Source organism: Anabrus simplex, chromosome 1, assembly GCF_040414725.1.
Source record: "Anabrus simplex isolate iqAnaSimp1 chromosome 1, ASM4041472v1, whole genome shotgun sequence".
Classification (NCBI taxonomy): domain Eukaryota; kingdom Metazoa; phylum Arthropoda; class Insecta; order Orthoptera; family Tettigoniidae; genus Anabrus; species Anabrus simplex.
Window position 1 is genome coordinate 44,784,161 of NC_090265.1, and position 18,966 is coordinate 44,803,126.

The following is an 18,966-nucleotide window of genomic DNA, read 5'->3' on the forward strand; positions in this document are numbered from 1 at the left end:
GCCATGGGTACTTAGTGCAAGGCGCAAGTATACTTCCACGACCGTAATTCGGTAACGACATTGAGGTTGAGCCAGACGTCCTCCTGAATACTATGGTGATGTGATGGTGAGGGCCGACGTAAAAAAAATCGGGTGTTGGTATGCGAGGATCCTGACGGGGTGGAAGGCGTACGTTTGGTTTTAATGCTGTTTTATCATATGTGTGTAAAAAATACAAGGCACCCCTTAAATATATGTGTTTATCTACCTGTAGGCCTACAGTTGAAGATGTTCCGTAAAACTACCTCTCTCCACAATCTATATTCATTAATAGAGATGGATAGTTTTATTTCCTCTCGGCAACAGTATGCCATAAAGGGTTAGGCATGGCAGTAGAGGAAGCCTAGGCGAAGTACTGGTCCTACTCAGAAGTTGTATGCCGTTCCTAAGTACTTTGCTCCAGGACACTACCCTAGATGCGGAAGAGTTAAGATCCCCCGCTGTGTCAGAGGGAAAAACCAACCCTGGATGGTAAAGGAATTAAGGTAGGAAGAAGAATAGCCAGATCTTGCCATGTAAACTCACGCGTCCCTAAATGTAATACTTGCCAGTGCCCTAGCAGCCATGATATAGAACGTGAAATTACATATATTCCTGGCCAGGGAGCATGATGTGTAAGACATATTTTAGAAAGGTTAGAATATGGGAACTTTATTCCATTTGGTATTGTGAACTTCTCCAGAGGTAGGTACGTAAGGGTAGCGTGGCCGAGCGGTCTAAGGCGCTGGTTTTAGGCACCAGTCCGAAAGGGCGTGGGTTCGAATCCCACCGCTGCCAACACTTTTCTACTTTAGAAAGAACGATCACTTCGGTTTATTATGCAATCCTCGTCGTTTTTTGTTCAATTGTGCAAGATCTTCAATGAGTATTCTGTAGCTCTTATGTGTAATTTGCAAATTGCTTACCTTCATTTAACTGTAAACAGTCCCCAGCTATTTAAAATATCCTGGCAGCGGTGGGATTCGAACCCACGCCCTTTCGGACTGGTGCCTTAAACCAGCGCCTTAGACCGCTCGGCCACGCTACCGGCGTCTTAGCAGTTAGTGCGGACAACTGACAACGTCCTGTTGTCGTTAACATTCTGATAATGTACACTATATTATTCCTTAACAATGAAAGTTCAGTTCGCCTCTGTAGCGTAGTAGTTAGCGTGATTAGCTGCGACCTCCAGAGGCCAGGGTTCGATTCACGGCTCTGGTATCCTTGAAGTGGTTTTCGGTGGTTTCCCAATTCTACTCCACCGGTCGAGTTGGCGTGGGGTTAGGAGCGCGCAGCTGTGAGCTCGCATCCGGAGGAAGTGAGTTGAAACCCCACTGTCGGCAGCCCTGAAGATGGTTTTCTTTGGTTTCCCATATTCACACCAGGCAAATGCTAGGGCTGTACCTTATTTAAGGCCAGGGCCGCTTCCTTCCCATTCCTGGGCGTTTCCTCTCCCATCGTCGCCTTAAGACTTAAGTGTGTTTGCGCGACGCAAAGCGAGAAGCAATAATTGAAAAAAAGCACTTCTACTCCAGGCAAATGCCAGCACGATACATAACTTAAGGCCATGGCCACATCCCTCTCTCTAAATGGCTGACCCTTTAAATCTTCTCACTCTTTGCGTCAGCCCCATGAATTTCTTTTGTGTTCGTATGGCGAAGAACATTTCAAGATTTAATGTTTTTTTAAAGCTGTCAGCAAGTCTTAACTGGGTCTGAAAGGTTAACACCCGTATGTGATGTGGATTGCCATAATGCGGTATATATACGACTTATCAATATTTTACGGTAAGCTTTTAACATTCAAAGACCGAACATTCCTGCTTACTGGCCATGGGTACTTAGTGCAAGGCGCAAGTATACTTCCACGACCGTAATTCGGTAACGACATTGAGGTTGAGCCAGACGTCCTCCTGAATACTATGGTGATGTGATGGTGAGGGCCGACGTAAAAAAAATCGGGTGTTGGTATGCGAGGATCCTGACGGGGTGGAAGGCGTACGTTTGGTTTTAATGCTGTTTTATCATATGTTGTGTAAAAAATACAAGACACCCCTTAAATATATGTGTTTATCTACCTGTAGGCCTACAGTTGAAGATGTTCCGTAAAACTACCTCTCTCCACAATCTATATTCATTAATAGAGATGGATAGTTTTATTTCCTCTCGGCAACAGTATGCCACAAAGTGTTAGGCATGGCAGTTGAGGAAGCCTAGGCGAAGTACTGGTCCTACTCAGAAGTTGTATGCCGTTCCTAAGTACTTTGCTCCAGGACACTACCCTAGATGCGGAAGAGTTAAGATCCCCCGCTGTGTCAGAGGGAAAAACCAACCCTGGATGGTAAAGGAATTAAGGTAGGAAGAAGAATAGCCAGATCTTGCCATGTAAACTCACGCGTCCCTAAATGTAATACTTGCCAGAGCCCTAGCAGCCATGATTTAGAACGTGAAATTACATATATTCCTGGAGAGGGAGCATGATGTGTAAGACATATTTTAGAAAGGTTAGAATATGGGAACTTTATTCCATTTGGTATTGTGAACTTCTTCAGAGGTAGGTACGAAAGGGTAGCGTGGCCGAGCGGTCTAAGGCGCTGGTTTTAGGCACCAGTCCGAAAGGGCGTGGGTTCGAATCCCACCGCTGCCAACACTTTTCTACTTTAGTAAGAACGATCACTTCGGTTTATTATGCAATCCTCGTCGTTTTTTGTTCAATTGTGCAAGATCTTCAATGAGTATTCTGTAGCTCTTATGTGTAATTTGCAAATTGCTTACCTTCATTTAACTGTGAACAGTCCCCAGCTATTTAAAATTTCCTGGCAGCGGTGGGATTCGAACCCACGCCCTTTCGGACTGGTGCCTTAAACCAGCGCCTTAGACCGCTCGGCCACGCTACCGGCGTCTTAGCAGTTAGTGCGGACAACTGACAACGTCCTGTTGTCGTTAACCTTCTGATAATGTACACTATATTATTCCTTAACAATGAAAGTTCAGTTCGCCTCTGTAGCGTAGTAGTTAGCGTGATTAGCTGCGACCTCCAGAGGCCAGGGTTCGATTCACGGCTCTGGTATCCTTGAAGTGGTTTTCGGTGGTTTCCCAATTCTACTCCACCGGTCGAGTTGGCGTGGGGTTAGGAGCACGCAGCTGTGAGCTCGCATCCGGAGGAAGTGAGTTGAAACCCCACTGTCGGCAGCCCTGAAGATGGTTTTCTTTGGTTTCCCATATTCACACCAGGCAAATGCTAGGGCTGTACCTTATTTAAGGCCACGGCCGCTTCCTTCCCATTCCTGGGCGTTTCCTCTCCCATCGTCGCCGTAAGACTTAAGTGTGTTTGCGCGACGCAAAGCGAGAAGCAATAATTGAAAAAAAGCACTTCTACTCCAGGCAAATGCCAGCACGATACATAACTTAAGGCCATGGCCACATCCCTCTCTCTAAATGGCTGACCCTTTAAGTCTTCTCACTCTTTGCGTCAGCCCCATGAATTTCTTTTGTGTTCGTATGGCGAAGAACATTTCAAGATTTAATGTTTTTTTAAAGCTGTCGGCAAGTCTTAACTGGGTCTGAAAGGTTAACACCCGTATGTGATGTGGATTGCCATAATGCGGTATATATACGATTTATCAATATTTTACGGTAAGCTTTTAACATTCAAAGACCGAACATTCCTGCTTACTGGCCATGGGTACTTAGTGCAAGGCGCAAGTATACTTCCACGACCGTAATTCGGTAACGACATTGAGGTTGAGCCAGACGTCCTCCTGAATACTATGGTGATGTGATGGTGAGGGCCGACGTAAAAAATCGGGTGTTGGTATGCGAGGATCCTGACGGGGTGGAAGGCGTACGTTTGGTTTTAATGCTGTTTTATCATATGTTGTGTAAAAAATACAAGGCACACCTTAAATATATGTGTTTATCTACCTGTAGGCCTACAGTTGAAGATGTTCCGTAAAACTACCTCTCTCCACAATGTATATTCATTAATAGAGATGGATAGTTTTATTTCCTCTCGGCAACAGTATGCCATAAAGGGTTAGGCATGGCAGTTGAGGAAGCCTAGGCGAAGTACTGCTCCTACTCACAAGTTGTATGCCGTTCCTAAGTACTTTGCTCCAGGACACTACCCTAGATGCGGAAGAGTTAAGATCCCCCGCTGTGTCAGAGGGAAAAACCAACCCTGGATGGTAAAGGAATTAAGGTAGGAAGAAGAATAGCCAGATCTTGCCATGTATTCTCACGCGTCCCTAAATGTAATACTTGCCAGTGCCCTAGCAGCCATGATTTAGAACGTGAAATTACATATATTCCTGGCCAGGGAGCATGATGTGTAAGACATATTTTAGAAAGGTTAGAATATGGGAACTTTATTCCATTTGGTATTGTGAACTTCTTCAGAGGTAGGTACGAAAGGGTAGCGTGGCCGAGCGGTGTAAGGTGCTGGGTTTAGGCACAAGTCGGAAAGGGCGTGGGTTCGAATCCCACCGCTGCCAACACTTTTCTACTTTAGTAAGAACGATCACTTCGGTTTATTATGCAATCCTCGTCGTTTTTTGTTCAATTGTGCAAGATCTTCAATGAGTATTCTGTAGCTCTTATGTGTAATTTGCAAATTGCTTACCTTCATTTAACTGTGAACAGTCCCCAGCTATTTAAAATTTCCTGGCAGCGGTGGGATTCGAACCTACGCCCTTTCGGACTGGTGCCTTAAACCAGCGCCTTAGACCGCTCGGCCACGCTACCGGCGTCTTAGCAGTTAGTGCGGACAACTGACAACGTCCTGTTGTCGTTAACATTCTGATAATGTACACTATATTATTCCTTAACAATGAAAGTTCAGTTCGCCTCTGTAGCGTAGTAGTTAGCGTGATTAGCTGCTACCTCCAGAGGCCAGGGTTCGATTCACGGCTCTGGTATCCTTGAAGTGGTTTTCGGTGGTTTCCCAATTCTACTCCACCGGTCGAGTTGGCGTGGGGTTAGGAGCGCGCAGCTGTGAGCTCGCATCCGGAGGAAGTGAGTTGAAACCCCACTGTCGGCAGCCCTGAAGATGGTTTTCTTTGGTTTCCATATTCACACCAGGCAAATGCTAGGGCTGTACCTTATTTAAGGCCACGGCCGCTTCCTTCCCATTCCTGGGCGTTTCCTCTCCCATCGTCGCCTTAAGACTTAAGTGTGTTTGCGCGACGCAAAGCGAGAAGCAATAATTGAAAAAAAGCACTTCTACTCCAGGCAAATGCCAGCACGATACATAACTTAAGGCCATGGCCACATCCCTCTCTCTAAATGGCTGACCCTTTAAATCTTCTCACTCTTTGCGTCAGCCCCATGAATTTCTTTTGTGTTCGTATGGCGAAGAACATTTCAAGATTTAATGTTTTTTTAAAGCTGTCAGCAAGTCTTAACTGGGTCTGAAAGGTTAACACCCGTATGTGATGTGGATTGCCATAATGCGGTATATATACGATTTATCAATATTTTACGGTAAGCTTTTAACATTCAAAGACCGAACATTCCTGCTTACTGGCCATGGGTACTTAGTGCAAGGAGCAAGTATACTTCCACGACCGTAATTCGGTAACGACATTGAGGTTGAGCCAGACGTCCTCCTGAATACTATGGTGATGTGATGGTGAGGGACGACGTAAAAAAAATCGGGTGTTGGCATGCGAGGATCCTGACGGGGTGGAAGGCGTACGTTTGGTTTTAATGCTGTTTTATCATATGTTGTGTAAAAAATACAAGACACCCCTTAAATATATGTGTTTATCTACCTGTAGGCCTACAGTTGAAGATGTTCCGTAAAACTACCTCTCTCCACAATGTATATTCATTAATAGAGATGGATAGTTTTATTTCCTCTCGGCAACAGTATGCCACAAAGGGTTAGGCATGGCAGTTGAGGAAGCCTAGGCGAAGTACTGGTCCTACTCAGAAGTTGTATGCCGTTCCTAAGTACTTTGCTCCAGGACACTACCCTAGATGCGGAAGAGTTAAGATCCCCCGCTGTGTCAGAGGGAAAAACCAACCCTGGATGGTAAAGGAATTAAGGTAGGAAGAAGAATAGCCAGATCTTGCCATGTAAACTCACGCGTCCCTAAATGTAATACTTGCCAGAGCCCTAGCAGCCATGATTTAGAACGAAAATTACATATATTCCTGGCCAGGGAGCATGATGTGTAAGACATATTTTAGAAAGGTTAGAATATGGGAACTTTATTCCATTTGGTATTGTGAACTTCTCCAGAGGTAGGTACGAAAGGGTAGCGTGGCCGAGCGGTCTAAGGCGCTGGTTTTAGGCACCAGTCCGAAAGGGAGTGGGTTCGAATCCCACAGCTGCCAGCACTTTTCTACTTTAGTAAGAACGATCACTTCGGTTTATTATGCAATCCTCGTCGTTTTTTGTTCAATTGTGCAAGATCTTCAATGAGTATTCTGTAGCTCTTATGTGTAATTTGCAAATTGCTTACCTTCATTTAACTGTGAACAGTCCCCAGCTATTTAAAATTTCCTGGCAGCGGTGGGATTCGAACCCACGCCCTTTCGGACTGGTGCCTTAAACCAGCGCCTTAGACCGCTCGGCCACGCTACCGGCGTCTTAGCAGTTAGTGCGGACAACTGACAACGTCCTGTTGTCGTTAACATTCTGATAATGTACACTATATTATTCCTTAACAATGAAAGTTCAGTTCACCTCTGTAGCGTAGTAGTTAGCGTGATTAGCTGCGACCTCCAGAGGCCAGGGTTCGATTCACGGCTCTGGTATCCTTGAAGTGGTTTTCGGTGGTTTCCCAATTCTACTCCACCGGTCGAGTTGGCGTGGGATTAGGAGCGCGCAGCTGTGAGCTCGCATCCGGAGGAAGTGAGTTGAAACCCCACTGTCGGCAGCCCTGAAGATGGTTTTCTTTGGTTTCCCATATTCACACCAGGCAAATGCTAGGGCTGTACCTTATTTAAGGCCACGGCCGCTTCCTTCCCATTCCTGGGCGTTTCCTCTCCCATCGTCGCCGTAAGACTTAAGTGTGTTTGCGCGACGCAAAGCGAGAAGCAATAATTGAAAAAAAGCACTTCTACTCCAGGCAAATGCCAGCACGATACATAACTTAAGGCCATGGCCACATCCCTCTCTCTAAATGGCTGACCCTTTAAGTCTTCTCACTCTTTGCGTCAGCCCCATGAATTTCTTTTGTGTTCGTATGGCGAAGAACATTTCAAGATTTAATGTTTTTTTAAAGCTGTCAGCAAGTCTTAACTGGGTCTGAAAGGTTAACACCCGTATGTGATGTGGATTGCCATAATGCGGTATATATACGATTTATCAATATTTTACGGTAAGCTTTTAACATTCAAAGACCGAACATTCCTGCTTACTGGCCATGGGTACTTAGTGCAAGGCGCAAGTATACTTCCACGACCGTAATTCGGTAACGACATTGAGGTTGAGCCAGACGTCCTCCTGAATACTATGGTGATGTGATGGTGAGGGCCGACGTAAAAAAAATCGGGTGTTGGTATGCGAGGATCCTGACGGGGTGGAAGGCGTACGTTTGGTTTTAATGCTGTTTTATCATATGTGTGTAAAAAATACAAGGCACCCCTTAAATATATGTGTTTATCTACCTGTAGGCCTACAGTTGAAGATGTTCCGTAAAACTACCTCTCTCCACAATCTATATTCATTAATAGAGATGGATAGTTTTATTTCCTCTCGGCAACAGTATGCCATAAAGGGTTAGGCATGGCAGTAGAGGAAGCCTAGGCGAAGTACTGGTCCTACTCAGAAGTTGTATGCCGTTCCTAAGTACTTTGCTCCAGGACACTACCCTAGATGCGGAAGAGTTAAGATCCCCCGCTGTGTCAGAGGGAAAAACCAACCCTGGATGGTAAAGGAATTAAGGTAGGAAGAAGAATAGCCAGATCTTGCCATGTAAACTCACGCGTCCCTAAATGTAATACTTGCCAGTGCCCTAGCAGCCATGATTTAGAACGTGAAATTACATATATTCCTGGCCAGGGAGCATGATGTGTAAGACATATTTTAGAAAGGTTAGAATATGGGAACTTTATTCCATTTGGTATTGTGAACTTCTCCAGAGGTAGGTACGTAAGGGTAGCGTGGCCGAGCGGTCTAAGGCGCTGGTTTTAGGCACCAGTCCGAAAGGGCGTGGGTTCGAATCCCACCGCTGCCAACACTTTTCTACTTTAGAAAGAACGATCACTTCGGTTTATTATGCAATCCTCGTCGTTTTTTGTTCAATTGTGCAAGATCTTCAATGAGTATTCTGTAGCTCTTATGTGTAATTTGCAAATTGCTTACCTTCATTTAACCGTAAACAGTCCCCAGCTATTTAAAATATCCTGGCAGCGGTGGGATTCGAACCCACGCCCTTTCGGACTGGTGCCTTAAACCAGCGCCTTAGACCGCTCGGCCACGCTACCGGCGTCTTAGCAGTTAGTGCGGACAACTGACAACGTCCTGTTGTCGTTAACATTCTGATAATGTACACTATATTATTCCTTAACAATGAAAGTTCAGTTCGCCTCTGTAGCGTAGTAGTTAGCGTGATTAGCTGCGACCTCCAGAGGCCAGGGTTCGATTCACGGCTCTGGTATCCTTGAAGTGGTTTTCGGTGGTTTCCCAATTCTACTCCACCGGTCGAGTTGGCGTGGGGTTAGGAGCGCGCAGCTGTGAGCTCGCATCCGGAGGAAGTGAGTTGAAACCCCACTGTCGGCAGCCCTGAAGATGGTTTTCTTTGGTTTCCCATATTCACACCAGGCAAATGCTAGGGCTGTACCTTATTTAAGGCCAGGGCCGCTTCCTTCCCATTCCTGGGCGTTTCCTCTCCCATCGTCGCCTTAAGACTTAAGTGTGTTTGCGCGACGCAAAGCGAGAAGCAGTAATTGAAAAAAAGCACTTCTACTCCAGGCAAATGCCAGCACGATACATAACTTAAGGCCATGGCCACATCCCTCTCTCTAAATGGCTGACCCTTTAAATCTTCTCACTCTTTGCGTCAGCCCCATGAATTTCTTTTGTGTTCGTATGGCGAAGAACATTTCAAGATTTAATGTTTTTTTAAAGCTGTCAGCAAGTCTTAACTGGGTCTGAAAGGTTAACACCCGTATGTGATGTGGATTGCCATAATGCGGTATATATACGACTTATCAATATTTTACGGTAAGCTTTTAACATTCAAAGACCGAACATTCCTGCTTACTGGCCATGGGTACTTAGTGCAAGGCGCAAGTATACTTCCACGACCGTAATTCGGTAACGACATTGAGGTTGAGCCAGACGTCCTCCTGAATACTATGGTGATGTGATGGTGAGGGCCGACGTAAAAAAAATCGGGTGTTGGTATGCGAGGATCCTGACGGGGTGGAAGGCGTACGTTTGGTTTTAATGCTGTTTTATCATATGTTGTGTAAAAAATACAAGACACCCCTTAAATATATGTGTTTATCTACCTGTAGGCCTACAGTTGAAGATGTTCCGTAAAACTACCTCTCTCCACAATCTATATTCATTAATAGAGATGGATAGTTTTATTTCCTCTCGGCAACAGTATGCCACAAAGTGTTAGGCATGGCAGTTGAGGAAGCCTAGGCGAAGTACTGGTCCTACTCAGAAGTTGTATGCCGTTCCTAAGTACTTTGCTCCAGGACACTACCCTAGATGCGGAAGAGTTAAGATCCCCCGCTGTGTCAGAGGGAAAAACCAACCCTGGATGGTAAAGGAATTAAGGTAGGAAGAAGAATAGCCAGATCTTGCCATGTAAACTCACGCGTCCCTAAATGTAATACTTGCCAGAGCCCTAGCAGCCATGATTTAGAACGTGAAATTACATATATTCCTGGAGAGGGAGCATGATGTGTAAGACATATTTTAGAAAGGTTAGAATATGGGAACTTTATTCCATTTGGTATTGTGAACTTCTTCAGAGGTAGGTACGAAAGGGTAGCGTGGCCGAGCGGTCTAAGGCGCTGGTTTTAGGCACCAGTCCGAAAGGGCGTGGGTTCGAATCCCACCGCTGCCAACACTTTTCTACTTTAGTAAGAACGATCACTTCGGTTTATTATGCAATCCTCGTCGTTTTTTGTTCAATTGTGCAAGATCTTCAATGAGTATTCTGTAGCTCTTATGTGTAATTTGCAAATTGCTTACCTTCATTTAACTGTGAACAGTCCCCAGCTATTTAAAATTTCCTGGCAGCGGTGGGATTCGAACCCACGCCCTTTCGGACTGGTGCCTTAAACCAGCGCCTTAGACCGCTCGGCCACGCTACCGGCGTCTTAGCAGTTAGTGCGGACAACTGACATCGTCCTGTTGTCGTTAACCTTCTGATAATGTACACTATATTATTCCTTAACAATGAAAGTTCAGTTCGCCTCTGTAGCGTAGTAGTTAGCGTGATTAGCTGCGACCTCCAGAGGCCAGGGTTCGATTCACGGCTCTGGTATCCTTGAAGTGGTTTTCGGTGGTTTCCCAATTCTACTCCACCGGTCGAGTTGGCGTGGGGTTAGGAGCACGCAGCTGTGAGCTCGCATCCGGAGGAAGTGAGTTGAAACCCCACTGTCGGCAGCCCTGAAGATGGTTTTCTTTGGTTTCCCATATTCACACCAGGCAAATGCTAGGGCTGTACCTTATTTAAGGCCACGGCCGCTTCCTTCCCATTCCTGGGCGTTTCCTCTCCCATCGTCGCCGTAAGACTTAAGTGTGTTTGCGCGACGCAAAGCGAGAAGCAATAATTGAAAAAAAGCACTTCTACTCCAGGCAAATGCCAGCACGATACATAACTTAAGGCCATGGCCACATCCCTCTCTCTAAATGGCTGACCCTTTAAGTCTTCTCACTCTTTGCGTCAGCCCCATGAATTTCTTTTGTGTTCGTATGGCGAAGAACATTTCAAGATTTAATGTTTTTTTAAAGCTGTCGGCAAGTCTTAACTGGGTCTGAAAGGTTAACACCCGTATGTGATGTGGATTGCCATAATGCGGTATATATACGATTTATCAATATTTTACGGTAAGCTTTTAACATTCAAAGACCGAACATTCCTGCTTACTGGCCATGGGTACTTAGTGCAAGGCGCAAGTATACTTCCACGACCGTAATTCGGTAACGACATTGAGGTTGAGCCAGACGTCCTCCTGAATACTATGGTGATGTGATGGTGAGGGCCGACGTAAAAAATCGGGTGTTGGTATGCGAGGATCCTGACGGGGTGGAAGGCGTACGTTTGGTTTTAATGCTGTTTTATCATATGTTGTGTAAAAAATACAAGGCACACCTTAAATATATGTGTTTATCTACCTGTAGGCCTACAGTTGAAGATGTTCCGTAAAACTACCTCTCTCCACAATGTATATTCATTAATAGAGATGGATAGTTTTATTTCCTCTCGGCAACAGTATGCCATAAAGGGTTAGGCATGGCAGTTGAGGAAGCCTAGGCGAAGTACTGCTCCTACTCACAAGTTGTATGCCGTTCCTAAGTACTTTGCTCCAGGACACTACCCTAGATGCGGAAGAGTTAAGATCCCCCGCTGTGTCAGAGGGAAAAACCAACCCTGGATGGTAAAGGAATTAAGGTAGGAAGAAGAATAGCCAGATCTTGCCATGTATTCTCACGCGTCCCTAAATGTAATACTTGCCAGTGCCCTAGCAGCCATGATTTAGAACGTGAAATTACATATATTCCTGGCCAGGGAGCATGATGTGTAAGACATATTTTAGAAAGGTTAGAATATGGGAACTTTATTCCATTTGGTATTGTGAACTTCTTCAGAGGTAGGTACGAAAGGGTAACGTGGCCGAGCGGTCTAAGGCGCTGGTTTTAGGCACCAGTCCGAAAGGGCGTGGGATCGAATCCCACCGCTGCCAACACTTTTCTACTTTAGTAAGAACGATCACTTCGGTTTATTATGCAATCCTCGTCGTTTTTTGTTCAATTGTGCAAGATCTTCAATGAGTATTCTGTAGCTCTTATGTGTAATTTGCAAATTGCTTACCTTCATTTAACTGTGAACAGTCCCCAGCTATTTAAAATTTCCTGGCAGCGGTGGGATTCGAACCCACGCCCTTTCGGACTGGTGCCTAAAACCAGCGCCTTAGACCGCTCGGCCACGCTACCGGCGTCTTAGCAGTTAGTGCGGACAACTGACAACGTCCTGTTGTCGTTAACCTTCTGATAATGTACACTATATTATTCCTTTAACAATGAAAGTTCAGTTCGCCTCTGTAGCGTAGTAGTTAGCGTGATTAGCTGCGACCTCCAGAGGCCAGGGTTCGATTCACGGCTCTGGTATCCTTGAAGTGGTTTTCGGTGGTTTCCCAATTCTACTCCACCGGTCGAGTTGGCGTGGGGTTAGGAGCGCGCAGCTGTGAGCTCGCATCCGGAGGAAGTGAGTTGAAACCCCACTGTCGGCAGCCCTGAAGATGGTTTTCTTTGGTTTCCCATATTCACACCAGGCAAATGCTAGGGCTGTACCTTATTTAAGGCCAGGGCCGCTTCCTTCCCATTCCTGGGCGTTTCCTCTCCCATCGTCGCCTTAAGACTTAAGTGTGTTTGCGCGACGCAAAGCGAGAAGCAATAATTGAAAAAAAGCACTTCTACTCCAGGCAAATGCCAGCACGATACATAACTTAAGGCCATGGCCACATCCCTCTCTCTAAATGGCTGACCCTTTAAATCTTCTCACTCTTTGCGTCAGCCCCATGAGTTTCTTTTGTGTTCGTATGGCGAAGAACATTTCAAGATTTAATGTTTTTTTAAAGCTGTCAGCAAGTCTTAACTGGGTCTGAAAGGTTAACACCCGTATGTGATGTGGATTGCCATAATGCGGTATATATACGATTTATCAATATTTTACGGTAAGCTTTTAACATTCAAAGACCGAACATTCCTGCTTACTGGCCATGGGTACTTAGTGCAAGGCGCAAGTATACTTCCACGACCGTAATTCGGTAACGACATTGAGGTTGAGCCAGACGTCCTCCTGAATACTATGGTGATGTGATGGTGAGGGCCGACGTAAAAAAAATCGGGTGTTGGTATGCGAGGATCCTGACGGGGTGGAAGGCGTACGTTTGGTTTTAATGCTGTTTTATCATATGTTGTGTAAAAAATACAAGACACCCCTTAAATATATGTGTTTATCTACCTGTAGGCCTACAGTTGAAGATGTTCCGTAAAACTACCTCTCTCCACAATCTATATTCATTAATAGAGATGGATAGTTTTATTTCCTCTCGGCAACAGTATGCCATAAAGGGTTAGGCATGGCAGTTGAGGAAGCCTAGGCGAAGTACTCGTCCTACTCAGAAGTTGTATGCCGTTCCTAAGTACTTTGCTCCAGGACACTACCATAGATGCGGAAGAGTTAAGATCCCCCGCTGTGTCAGAGGGAAAAACCAACCCTGGATGGTAAAGGAATTAAGGTAGGAAGAAGAATAGCCAGATCTTGCCATGTAATCTCACGCGTCCCTAAATGTAATACTTGCCAGTGCCCTAGCAGCCATGATTTAGAACGTGAAATTACATATATTCCTGGCCAGGGAGCATGATGTGTAAGACATATTTTAGAAAGGTTAGAATATGGGAACTTTATTCCATTTGGTATTGTGAACTTCTCCAGCGGTAGGTATGAAACGGTAGCGTGGCCGAGCGGTCTAAGGCGCTGGTTTTAGGCACCAGTCCGAAAGGGCGTGGGTTCGAATCCCACCGCTGCCAACACTTTTCTACTTTAGTAAGAACGATCACTTCGGTTTATTATGCAATCCTCGTCGTTTTTTGTTCAATTGTGCAAGATCTTCAATGAGTATTCTGTAGCTCTTATGTGTAATTTGCAAATTGCTTACCTTCATTTAACTGTGAACAGTCCCCAGCTATTTAAAATTTCCTGGCAGCGGTGGGATTCGAACCCACGCCCTTTCGGACTGGTGCCTTCAACCAGCGCCTTAGACCGCTCGGCCACGCTACCGGCGTCTTAGCAGTTAGTGCGGACAACTGACAACGTCCTGTTGTCGTTAACATTCTGATAATGTACACTATATTATTCCTTAACAATGAAAGTTCAGTTCGCCTCTGTAGCGTAGTAGTTAGCGTGATTAGCTGCGACCTCCAGAGGCCAGGGTTCGATTCACGGCTCTGGTATCCTTGAAGTGGTTTTCGGTGGTTTCCCAATTCTACTCCACCGGTCGAGTTGGCGTGGGGTTAGGAGCGCGCAGCTGTGAGCTCGCATCCGGAGGAAGTGAGCTGAAACCCCACTGTCGGCAGCCCTGAAGATGGTTTTCTTTGGTTTCCCATATTTACACCAGGCAAATGCTAGGGCTGTACCTTATTTAAGGCCACGGCCGCTTCCTTCCCATTCCTGGGCGTTTCCTCTCCCATCGTCGCCGTAAGACTTAAGTGTGTTTGCGCGACGCAAAGCGAGAAGCAATAATTGAAAAAAAGCACTTCTACTCCAGGCAAATGCCAGCACGATACATAACTTAAGGCCATGGCCACATCCCTCTCTCTAAATGGCTGACCCTTTAAGTCTTCTCACTCTTTGCGTCAGCCCCATGAATTTCTTTTGTGTTAGTATGGCGAAGAACATTTCAAGATTTAATGTTTTTTTAAAGCTGTCAGCAAGTCTTAACTGGGTCTGAAAGGTTAACACCCGTATGTGATGTGGATTGCCATAATGCGGTATATATACAATTTATCAATATTTTACGGTAAGCTTTTAACATTCAAAGACCGAACATTCCTGCTTACTGGCCATGGGTACTTAGTGCAAGGCGCAAGTATACTTCCACGACCGTAATTCGGTAACGACATTGAGGTTGAGCCAGACGTCCTCCTGAATACTATGGTGATGTGATGGTGAGGGCCGACGTAAAAAAAATCGGGTGTTGGTATGCGAGGATCCTGACGGGGTTGAAGGCGTACGTTTGGTTTTAATGCTGTTTTATCATATGTTGTGTAAAAAATACAAGGCACCCCTTAAATATATGTGTTTATCTACCTGTAGGCCTACAGTTGAAGATGTTCCGTAAAACTACCTCTCTCCACAATCTATATTCATTAATAGAGATGGATAGTTTTATTTCCTCTCGGCAACAGTATGCCATAAAGGGTTAGGCATGGCAGTTGAGGAAGCCTAGGCGAAGTACTCGTCCTACTCACAAGTTGTATGCCGTTCCTAAGTACTTTGCTCCAGGACACTACCCTAGATGCGGAAGAGTTAAGATCCCCCGCTGTGTCAGAGAGAAAAACCAACCCTGGATGGTAAAGGAATTAAGGTAGGAAGAAGAATAGCCAGATCTTGCCATGTAAACTCACGCGTCCCTAAATGTAATACTTGCCAGTGCCCTAGCAGCCATGATTTAGAACGTGAAATTACATATATTCCTGGCCAGGGAGCATGATGTGTAAGACATATTTTAGAAAGGTTAGAATATGGGAACTTTATTCCATTTGGTATTGTGAACTTCTTCAGAGGTAGGTACGAAAGGGTAGCGTGGCCGAGCGGTCTAAGGCGCTGGTTTGAGGCACCAGTCCGAAAGGGCGTGGGTTCGAATCCCACCGCTGCCAACACTTTTCTACTTTAGTAGAACGATCACTTCGGTTTATTATGCAATCCTCGTCGTTTTTTGTTCAATTGTGCAAGATCTTCAATGAGTATTCTGTAGCTCTTATGTGTAATTTGCAAATTGCTTACCTTCATTTAACTGTGAACAGTCCCCAGCTATTTAAAATTTCCTGGCAGCGGTGGGATTCGAACCCACGCCCTTTCGGACTGGTGCCTAAAACCAGCGCCTTAGACCGCTCGGCCACGCTACCGGCGTCTTAGCAGTTAGTGCGGACAACTGACAACGTCCTGTTGTCGTTAACATTCTGATAATGTACACTATATTATTCCTTAACAATGAAAGTTCAGTTCGCCTCTGTAGCGTAGTAGTTAGCGTGATTAGCTGCGACCTCCAGAGGCCAGGGTTCGATTCACGGCTCTGGTATCCTTGAAGTGGTTTTCGGTGGTTTCCCAATTCTACTCCACCGGTCGAGTTGGCGTGGGGTTAGGAGCGCGCAGCTGTGAGCTCGCATCCGGAGGAAGTGAGTTGAAACCCCACTGTCGGCAGCCCTGAAGATGGTTTTCTTTGGTTTCCCATATTCACACCAGGCAAATGCTAGGGCTGTACCTTATTTGAGGCCACGGCCGCTTCCTTCCCATTCCTGGGCGTTTCCTCTCCAATCGTCGCCGTAAGACTTAAGTGTGTTTGCGCGACGCAAAGCGAGAAGCAATAATTGAAAAAAAGCACTTCTACTCCAGGCAAATGCCAGCACGATACATAACTTAAGGCCATGGCCACATCCCTTTCTCTAAATGGCTGACCCTTTAAGTCTTCTCACTCTTTGCGTCAGCCCCATGAATTTCTTTTGTGTTCGTATGGCGAAGAACATTTCAAGATTTAATGTTTTTTTAAAGCTGTCAGCAAGTCTTAACTGGGTCTGAAAGGTTAACACCCGTATGTGATGTGGATTGCCATAATACGGTATAATACGATTTATCAATATTTTACGGTAAGCTTTTAACATTCAAAGACCGAACATTCCTGCTTACTGGCCATGGGTACTTAGTGCAAGGCGCAAGTATACTTCCACGACCGTAATTCGGTAACGACATTGAGGTTGAGCCAGACGTCCTCCTGAATACTATGGTGATGTGATGGTGAGGGCCGACGTAAAAAAAATCGTGTGTTGGTATGCGAGGATCCTGACGGGGTGGAAGGCGTACGTTTGGTTTTAATGCTGTTTTATCATATGTTGTGTAAAAAATACAAGGCACCCCTTAAATATATGTGTTTAATTACCTGTAGGCCTACAGTTGAAGATGTTCCGTAAAACTACCTCTCTCCACAATCTATATTCATTAATAGAGATGGATAGTTTTATTTCCTCTCGGCAACAGTATGCCATAAAGGGTTAGGCATGGCAGTTGAGGAAGCCTAGGCGAAGTACTGGTCCTGCTCAGAAGTTGTATGCCGTTCCTAAGTACTTTGCTCCAGGACACTACCCTAGATGCGGAAGAGTTAAGATCCCCCGCTGTGTCAGAGGGAAAAACCAACCCTGGATGGTAAAAGAATTAAGGTAGGAAGAAGAATAGCCAGATCTTGCCATGTATTCTCACGCGTCCCTAAATGTAATACTTGCCAGTGCCCTAGCAGCCATGATTTAGAACGTGAAATTACATATATTCCTGGCCAGGGAGCATGATGTGTAAGACATATTTTAGAAAGGTTAGAATATGGGAACTTTATTCCATTTGGTATTGTGAACTTCTCCAGCGGTAGGTATGAAACGGTAGCGTGGCCGAGCGGTCTAAGGCGCTGGTTTTAGGCACCAGTCCGAAAGGGCGTGGGTTCGAATCCCACCGCTGCCAACACTTTTCTACTTTAGTAAGAACGATCACTTCGGTTTATTATGCAATCCTCGTCGTTTTTTGTTCAATTGTGCAAGATCTTCAATGAGTATTCTGTAGCTCTTATGTGTAATTTGCAAATTGCTTACCTTCATTTAACTGTGAACAGTCCCCAGCTATTTAAAATTTCCTGGCAGCGGTGGGATTCGAACCCACGCCCTTTCGGACTGGTGCCTTCAACCAGCGCCTTAGACCGCTCGGCCACGCTACCGGCGTCTTAGCAGTTAGTGCGGACAACTGACAACGTCCTGTTGTCGTTAACATTCTGATAATGTACACTATATTATTCCTTAACAATGAAAGTTCAGTTCGCCTCTGTAGCGTAGTAGTTAGCGTGATTAGCTGCGACCTCCAGAGGCCAGGGTTCGATTCACGGCTCTGGTATCCTTGAAGTGGTTTTCGGTGGTTTCCCAATTCTACTCCACCGGTCGAGTTGGCGTGGGGTTAGGAGCGCGCAGCTGTGAGCTCGCATCCGGAGGAAGTGAGCTGAAACCCCACTGTCGGCAGCCCTGAAGATGGTTTTCTTTGGTTTCCCATATTTACACCAGGCAAATGCTAGGGCTGTACCTTATTTAAGGCCACGGCCGCTTCCTTCCCATTCCTGGGCGTTTCCTCTCCCATCGTCGCCGTAAGACTTAAGTGTGTTTGCGCGACGCAAAGCGAGAAGCAATAATTGAAAAAAAGCACTTCTACTCCAGGCAAATGCCAGCACGATACATAACTTAAGGCCATGGCCACATCCCTCTCTCTAAATGGCTGACCCTTTAAGTCTTCTCACTCTTTGCGTCAGCCCCATGAATTTCTTTTGTGTTAGTATGGCGAAGAACATTTCAAGATTTAATGTTTTTTTAAAGCTGTCAGCAAGTCTTAACTGGGTCTGAAAGGTTAACACCCGTATGTGATGTGGATTGCCATAATGCGGTATATATACAATTTATCAATATTTTACGGTAAGCTTTTAACATTCAAAGACCGAACATTCCTGCTTACTGGCCATGGGTACTTAGTGCAAGGCGCAAGTATACTTCCACGACCGTAATTCGGTAACGACATTGAGGTTGAGCCAGACGTCCTCCTGAATACTATGGTGATGTGATGGTGAGGGCCGACGTAAAAAAAATCGGGTGTTGGTATGCGAGGATCCTGACGGGGTTGAAGGCGTACGTTTGGTTTTAATGCTGTTTTATCATATGTTGTGTAAAAAATACAAGGCACCCCTTAAATATATGTGTTTATCTACCTGTAGGCCTACAGTTGAAGATGTTCCGTAAAACTACCTCTCTCCACAATCTATATTCATTAATAGAGATGGATAGTTTTATTTCCTCTCGGCAACAGTATGCCATAAAGGGTTAGGCATGGCAGTTGAGGAAGCCTAGGCGAAGTACTCGTCCTACTCACAAGTTGTATGCCGTTCCTAAGTACTTTGCTCCAGGACACTACCCTAGATGCGGAAGAGTTAAGATCCCCCGCTGTGTCAGAGAGAA

At 45.4% G+C, this 18,966-nt stretch overlaps 18 non-coding genes across 18 annotated transcripts; 8 read left to right on the forward strand and 10 right to left on the reverse strand.

The window, feature by feature from the left end:
• The first annotated feature begins 736 nt into the window (after positions 1–736).
• TRNAL-UAG (transfer RNA leucine (anticodon UAG)) lies at positions 737–816 on the forward strand. The gene has a single exon. It is a non-coding gene; the product is annotated as a tRNA-Leu (tRNA).
• Positions 817–986: 170 nt separating this feature from the next.
• Positions 987–1,066, reverse strand: TRNAL-AAG (transfer RNA leucine (anticodon AAG)). Its single transcript has one exon. It is a non-coding gene; the product is annotated as a tRNA-Leu (tRNA).
• A 1,518-nt stretch (positions 1,067–2,584) lies between these two features.
• TRNAL-UAG (transfer RNA leucine (anticodon UAG)) lies at positions 2,585–2,664 on the forward strand. The gene has a single exon. It is a non-coding gene; the product is annotated as a tRNA-Leu (tRNA).
• Positions 2,665–2,834: 170 nt separating this feature from the next.
• On the reverse strand, positions 2,835–2,914 carry TRNAL-AAG (transfer RNA leucine (anticodon AAG)). Its single transcript has one exon. It is a non-coding gene; the product is annotated as a tRNA-Leu (tRNA).
• A 1,766-nt stretch (positions 2,915–4,680) lies between these two features.
• On the reverse strand, positions 4,681–4,760 carry TRNAL-AAG (transfer RNA leucine (anticodon AAG)). The gene has a single exon. It is a non-coding gene; the product is annotated as a tRNA-Leu (tRNA).
• Positions 4,761–6,526: 1,766 nt separating this feature from the next.
• Positions 6,527–6,606, reverse strand: TRNAL-AAG (transfer RNA leucine (anticodon AAG)). Its single transcript has one exon. It is a non-coding gene; the product is annotated as a tRNA-Leu (tRNA).
• Positions 6,607–8,123: 1,517 nt separating this feature from the next.
• On the forward strand, positions 8,124–8,203 carry TRNAL-UAG (transfer RNA leucine (anticodon UAG)). Its single transcript has one exon. It is a non-coding gene; the product is annotated as a tRNA-Leu (tRNA).
• Positions 8,204–8,373: 170 nt separating this feature from the next.
• On the reverse strand, positions 8,374–8,453 carry TRNAL-AAG (transfer RNA leucine (anticodon AAG)). The gene has a single exon. It is a non-coding gene; the product is annotated as a tRNA-Leu (tRNA).
• Positions 8,454–9,971: 1,518 nt separating this feature from the next.
• TRNAL-UAG (transfer RNA leucine (anticodon UAG)) lies at positions 9,972–10,051 on the forward strand. The gene has a single exon. It is a non-coding gene; the product is annotated as a tRNA-Leu (tRNA).
• Positions 10,052–10,221: 170 nt separating this feature from the next.
• TRNAL-AAG (transfer RNA leucine (anticodon AAG)) lies at positions 10,222–10,301 on the reverse strand. Its single transcript has one exon. It is a non-coding gene; the product is annotated as a tRNA-Leu (tRNA).
• Positions 10,302–11,817: 1,516 nt separating this feature from the next.
• TRNAL-UAG (transfer RNA leucine (anticodon UAG)) lies at positions 11,818–11,897 on the forward strand. Its single transcript has one exon. It is a non-coding gene; the product is annotated as a tRNA-Leu (tRNA).
• A 170-nt stretch (positions 11,898–12,067) lies between these two features.
• On the reverse strand, positions 12,068–12,147 carry TRNAL-UAG (transfer RNA leucine (anticodon UAG)). The gene has a single exon. It is a non-coding gene; the product is annotated as a tRNA-Leu (tRNA).
• Positions 12,148–13,666: 1,519 nt separating this feature from the next.
• TRNAL-UAG (transfer RNA leucine (anticodon UAG)) lies at positions 13,667–13,746 on the forward strand. Its single transcript has one exon. It is a non-coding gene; the product is annotated as a tRNA-Leu (tRNA).
• A 170-nt stretch (positions 13,747–13,916) lies between these two features.
• TRNAL-AAG (transfer RNA leucine (anticodon AAG)) lies at positions 13,917–13,996 on the reverse strand. Its single transcript has one exon. It is a non-coding gene; the product is annotated as a tRNA-Leu (tRNA).
• Positions 13,997–15,514: 1,518 nt separating this feature from the next.
• On the forward strand, positions 15,515–15,594 carry TRNAL-GAG (transfer RNA leucine (anticodon GAG)). Its single transcript has one exon. It is a non-coding gene; the product is annotated as a tRNA-Leu (tRNA).
• Positions 15,595–15,763: 169 nt separating this feature from the next.
• TRNAL-UAG (transfer RNA leucine (anticodon UAG)) lies at positions 15,764–15,843 on the reverse strand. Its single transcript has one exon. It is a non-coding gene; the product is annotated as a tRNA-Leu (tRNA).
• A 1,517-nt stretch (positions 15,844–17,360) lies between these two features.
• On the forward strand, positions 17,361–17,440 carry TRNAL-UAG (transfer RNA leucine (anticodon UAG)). Its single transcript has one exon. It is a non-coding gene; the product is annotated as a tRNA-Leu (tRNA).
• Positions 17,441–17,610: 170 nt separating this feature from the next.
• TRNAL-AAG (transfer RNA leucine (anticodon AAG)) lies at positions 17,611–17,690 on the reverse strand. Its single transcript has one exon. It is a non-coding gene; the product is annotated as a tRNA-Leu (tRNA).
• Between the last annotated feature and the right edge of the window lie 1,276 nt (positions 17,691–18,966).